Source organism: Tenrec ecaudatus, chromosome 4, assembly GCF_050624435.1.
Source record: "Tenrec ecaudatus isolate mTenEca1 chromosome 4, mTenEca1.hap1, whole genome shotgun sequence".
Classification (NCBI taxonomy): Eukaryota; Metazoa; Chordata; class Mammalia; order Afrosoricida; family Tenrecidae; genus Tenrec; species Tenrec ecaudatus.
In genome coordinates, this window is record NC_134533.1 from 74868878 (window position 1) to 74874906 (window position 6029).

Sequence of the window (6029 nt, forward strand, 5' to 3'; positions counted from 1 at the left end):
ATTGAGTTGACTTCTGACTCCTAGCAACCCCATGTGACAGAGTAGAACTAACTGCCTGGTCGGGTTTCCTACTAGGTTGTCTCCTCTTTACAGGAGCACATTGCCAGCCCTTTCTCCCACGAGACCACTAGGCAGCTTCAACGCATCAACCTTTTAAGTAGCAGCTAAGAGCTTCTTCTTTTTTTTTGTCATTTAACCAATGTTTATTGAGTTGTTGGCAAAGGCAGTTCCTTGGATGCATGTGGGACCCAATTTGAAAATGTTTGCAACTTGCTTACCTCTGAAGGTTTAAGAAATGTTAGTGTAGTATATGTTATGAAGAAATGCTGCTGAAAGTAACATGGTTTTCCAAAATATGAATTATATGTAATCAGTTTATCGATCATTTTTAATGTAGTTGGGTGGGTAGAAACAGTTTGCTTTTCTTTTTCCAACATCTGCTTCCAACCAGGACCTGTAGAATTTAGCAGCTTCCCATGAAGCACCTGGTTAAAAGACCCCAGTAGGACATGCTTGTGCTTTGAAAACAATCATAAGCAATACTTTTAGAATTGTTCTAGATATAATTCCCAAGTCTTTAATCAAATATCGGTAAATATCAAAAATGGTATTAGAATGTTATACACATGCTGAGTCAAGAATGACAAACAGAAAAGCAATATCCCCACCAGCGAGGTTTATGTGATGGAAGGGCATCAAGAACAAACCTCACTTCTACCCAGTGAGTCCTGACCTACAGTGACCCTCTAAGCCAGGGTAGAATTTCCACAGGGGGTTTTGACCCTGTTACTCCTTGTGGGAGTAGAACCCCTCATCTTTCTCCTGGGGGTCAGCCGGTGGCTTTGAACTGCTGACGCTATGCCACTGGGACTGCATAGACCCAGGGAAAACCATGGTCCAGGAAATGTAATGATTTGAATGGTGGGCCAAATAGTGCTGATTAGCTTGAAACCAAATGATAAAGAGACAGGCTAGGACAAAGAAAGATCCACAGTACGAGGGTAGACCACCAATCCCAAGGACTCCCAGAGGTAGCTGAAGAAGACGTTGCTGGTGAGATGGAGTCAAAGTTCAGAGGTCAAATAGATGGAGACCCATGCATCAATATTCATTTGGGATTGGTAGCAAGAAAAAAGGAGACCATGTTGAAAGAAAAAGGAGTTCTACATTGAAAGAGTCTTGTTATTCTAAACTTTCATAAACTTTAGAAATATCTGAGGGAGATTTTAAAAGTCCAGTGGTTAAGCCACAAGGCAAGACAGTTAGAATCTCTAGGGGTGAATCCTAGGATACACACAGACACACACTCAGTGACTGACTCCAATGTTTGGCAAAGGTGGGTACCACTGAAGAACCCTAACAACCAAATCTAATGTATGAACCTCGATGGATCCTAAAGCTTTAAAGATAAAGCCTTGTCCTGGACAACTTTAAAGACAAAGCCTTTCAAATGATGGAAAGTTTGAGGGTTTAACAGCTGAATTCGTGAACTCGGAGTTCCTCAGCTTAATAAATGTAGGCTTGATTTCAGTTTCAATTTTCCCCAAACTCCCAAAATTGAAAAACTTGAGCTCAGTGACAATAGAATCTTCGGTGGTCTGGACATGTTAGCTGAGAAACTTCCAAACCTCACACATCTAAACTTAAGAGGGAATAAGCTGAAAGACATCAGCACCTTGGAACCTTTGAAAACGTTGGAATGTCTGAAAAGTCTGGGTCTGTTTAACTGTGAGGTCACCAACCTGAATGATTGCCGAGAGAGAGAGCATCTTTAAGCTCTTGCCCAGCTGACTTACCTGGAGGGCTACGACCTCGAAGACCGGGAAGCCCCTGACTCCGATGCTGAGGTGGACGGTGTACATGAGGAGGCGGAGGAGGAAGACGGAGAAGATGAGGAAGATGAGGATGGTGAGGAGTATTTTGATGAAGAAGAGGATGAAGATGAAGATGTAGCAGGGGAGGACTATGAAGATGAAGTCAGTGGGGAGGAAGAAGAGTTTGGCTAAGATGGAGAAGTTGATGAAGAAGAAGATGAGGATGAAGAGGAAGAGGAGGAGGACAGCGGGAAAGGTGGGAAGCGGAAGAGAGAAACAGATGACGAAGGAGAAGACCGTAAGAGCCCAACTAGCCTGCAGAACAGAACTGTTCAGGATCGGGCGGACTGCTCCTAAGGATTTGGTAGCTGTTTAAGTTTAAAGAGTAGCAGTGATTCAGAACCCCAGGACACCTGCCCACCCAAAGAGCCAAAGAATCGCTCCTGAGACATTCCACCTTCCCCTCTCTAGTCCCGCTTGGAAATCCACCACCAAGCCTGGGGACCTCACCCACCACAATTGTAAACGTTGTTAGGTGTCCGTGTGAGACTCCGCTATAGCCCGGGCAGCTGTGACCAGTGAGTCTGAACCACTCATGGCTGCCAGTTACACTGAGATTGTAACTATATTTTTGCTTTTTGTACAATAAAGAAGCGTTGTAAATAAAATCTTAACATTCTGGGTCTGTTTTTCATGCTTTCCTTTGTGTGCTTTCTTTTTTTTTTAAACATCGGACATTTTATGTGACAACTGCCAAAAAAAGTATTTTTACAAATTTACATGAAATAAATACGTTCCTCTTTGGCAAATAAATAAATAAAGCCTTAAGATAATTTGTATTTTTTAATAATTTGTATTTTATATAGAAATAAAACATAGTATTAGAGATGTTGATATACTATATTTAATATTTCAGATGTGTTAACTTTTTAGAAGTGTTAATATTGTGATTATGAAGGAAAATGTTCTTATTTATAGGAGATACTTTGACATAATGTCTCATGTCTGCAACTCATCTCCAGTGATTCAGCAAATACACACACACACACACACAAAGCAGTCCCCAGATTATGATGAGTCCCATTCCTAAATCTGTCTTGATGTTCATATGTAAGTTAGAACAGTTTGGGGCGGGGGGGGGCAGAAAAAAAAAAGAACAGTTAGCTATGGTTTGTATCTGACATCAGTCAGTCAGATGTTTGTCTGAGTATGTAGTACATAGTGTACCTTTCTTTGCATAAAGAAACATTACCAGATACGTGAAAATATCTTTAACCCACTAAAGCAATAATAATAATAAAAATCTTTTGATGCATGGTTATAAAGTAGCATCTATTATTATTACAAATCATTGTATGTATTTCAAGTTTTTCACCTAATAGGCTTTATAGGGTTGGTAGTTTGTTCAATCGTAACCCAGAGACTCATAGGTATGTATGTATGTATATACACAAGTATATATAAAATATATGCCCATTGGTGTCTGGATATAGGGCTCTCTGACTATATATACACATATATATTTATGTGTACACATGAAGAGTCTCTTAAATTTGGTATTAAGAACAAGGGTATAGAAATGCCCCCCAACAACGCCAACCTGGAAAGCCTAGAGGGACAAGCTGAATCCCTGCTAAGGGTTATAAGCATTGAAGCAGGACTGCTCAGTCTTTTGAGGAAACTAGAGAGGCTTGGGGCCCTGGCTGAAACATGTCACAGAGATATGGCAGGAGGAGCAGGTGCAGTAAAGAGGGAGAAGGTAACGGTTTGTTCACGGTCTACACAGAGCCAGTAGTCATCCCAAGAGGGGGCCGAAGGTGGGTTCCTGCAGGCACACCAGTCTTTCCTGAGTGGGAGGTTAAGGGGCTTCTAGAGAGAACGGCGAAGGAGACCCGGGTAGGCAGCGCGGTAACCAACTCATCCCGTTTTCCTGGAACCTTCTTAGAAGTCTGTCCAGGCAACCCTTCGGCTATAGACCCACTGAGATGGTCAGCCACCCTTGGTGGGAAGGAGCCATTTAGCTCAGACCTGGACCTTGATGAGCAAGAATGTGATCAGAGATGAAGAAGGGCTTCCATTTGACTCGTGATGTATTCTGGCAGAAGAAACACACCAGAGTTGCTTCCTCCTGAGGGAAGAGGCCAGTCTTTTGCCCTTTCCTGCAAACCATGTATCTCCTGTTGTCTGAGAGAAATTCTCTGAATCAGTCCCAACCTTAGGGTCCATCAGAGTCCCTTAGAGGGCTTGCTAAAACAGACTACTTGGTAAAACTGTGATCTAGGTAGGAGCTGAGGATTTCTATTTCCAAAACCGTGCCAGGGAACACTCCTAATGCTGCTGATGCCAGACACTGCTTTAGAGAAGTAACAGCCAACAAGGCAGTAACAGCCAACATGCTCAGCCTTTGGCAAAAGGTATCTTGGCAGCATCGACCACAGGTACTGACTTGACATCTTGGTGGCTTCCTCGGGGAAGAACCTTCCAGCTCCTAGCTGGACTGGACCACAACCTGAAGCTGGTCAGACTGCCTTCTTAGTTCACACTAGGACATCACTGTTTCACAGCCCAGGGGAGTGGTCAAAGCAGTACCGGTACTTTATCCTAAAAGGGTTTCACTGCCACGAGGCACAGAGTAAATGTTTTTCTCCTAAAAAGAGGGTAGTAGGCCAAATAAATCTGGGAACCTGTGATCTAGATTCGTCGTATCTTGTGTTATTTTTCCATCTTCACTGTCTCCCCCCCCGCCCCCACCATCTTCTGTCAAAGCAGTGTTGAAACATTCTATCTGGGACCAAGGGTGTGAGGGACGATGCTGGGAGAGTGGAGGGTGAGTGGGTTGGAAGGGGGGAACTGATTGCAAGGATCCACATGTGACCTCTTCCCTGGGAGAGGGACAGCAGAGAAGGGGGGAAGGGAGACTCCGGATAGGGCAAGATATGACAAAATAACGAGGTATAAATTACCAAGGGCACATGAGGGAGGGGGGAAAGGGGAGGGAGGGGGAAAAAAAAGAGGACCTGATGCAAAGGGCTTAAGTGGAGAGCAAATGCTTTGAGAATGATTGGGGCAGGGAATGTATGGATGTGCTTTATACAATTGATGTATGTATATGTATGGATGGTGATAAGAGTTGTATGGGTCCCTAATAAAATGTAAAAAAAGAAAAGAGAAAAAAATGATTAGGGCAGGGACTATACAGATGTGCTTTATACAACTGATGTATGTATATGTATGAACTGTGATAAGAATTGTATGAGCCCCTAATAAATTGTTAAAATTTAAAAAAATAAAAATAAATCAACATGATCATAAAAAAAAAAGAAACATTCTATCTGGTCTCAGCCTTGCTACTGGGCTTCAGAAGGAGGGGACTTGTCAGTTGAAGAGATCAGTGTGATATGAGTTGGGGGGGCAGCACCCCCAACTAATCACGGGTACAGTAAGCACAATTGTACGGTTGATTATATATAATATTAAAGTCATTGAGAGCATGAGATAGAAGAGATATTGCAGCAATGGGGTCAGACCCATTTCATGGTAGCATGCTCACCTCAGTCCTGCTTGGTGGTCCACTTGGAGAGAGGGGGAAGGGAAGGAGGACAAGGGGAAAGGGAAACAGGGGAGAGGGAGCCGAGGAGAGGGGGGGAGCAGACCAGCAGAGAGGCCTCTATTGCTAATCCAGGCTTATATACTTTGGGGGCGGGCGTGCCAGCCCACTAATCACAAGTAAAGACATACGTCTCAGGAAGGGGTTGCACTATAGGTTATACAGCAATGAGAGGGGGTGGTCTAGGGACATGATAGGAAGAGGAGGGATTGGGGTATACATGTGACAAGATGAGCGGATCCTAGATTTAGGATGGCAGCCTAACTTTGGATGTCACAGAGACTGTTAGACTTGTTCCCTGGCTCAACTGATAGAGACCATTATCAGTAGGGTGTGAACTCCACCTACAAGAACCAAGTTAATGGTCGCAAGCCTCAGGGAGAAATAGTTCATTGTCCCCAGAAGCAGGGAGCAGGGCCACTCCTGTAGTCTGGGGACTAACCGCCTTGAGGGAGGATGTCTGTAACATCTGACCTCCCCCCACAGCACAGCTTCACCACACTAGGCAAGGGCAGTAGGTCCGTTTCCACTGGTGGAAACTCTACTTCAAGAGGAAAATAAATATTTTGGGGTGTGAAGCCTAGAAGACCAAGCTGGATACTCTGTTG

The 6029-nt window shown here is 43.8% G+C and overlaps 1 pseudogene; it reads left to right on the top strand.

Moving 5' to 3' along the window:
* Positions 1-892: 892 nt before the first annotated feature.
* Positions 893-2171, top strand: LOC142445926 (acidic leucine-rich nuclear phosphoprotein 32 family member B pseudogene; annotated as a pseudogene).
* Positions 2172-6029: the final 3858 nt, after the last annotated feature.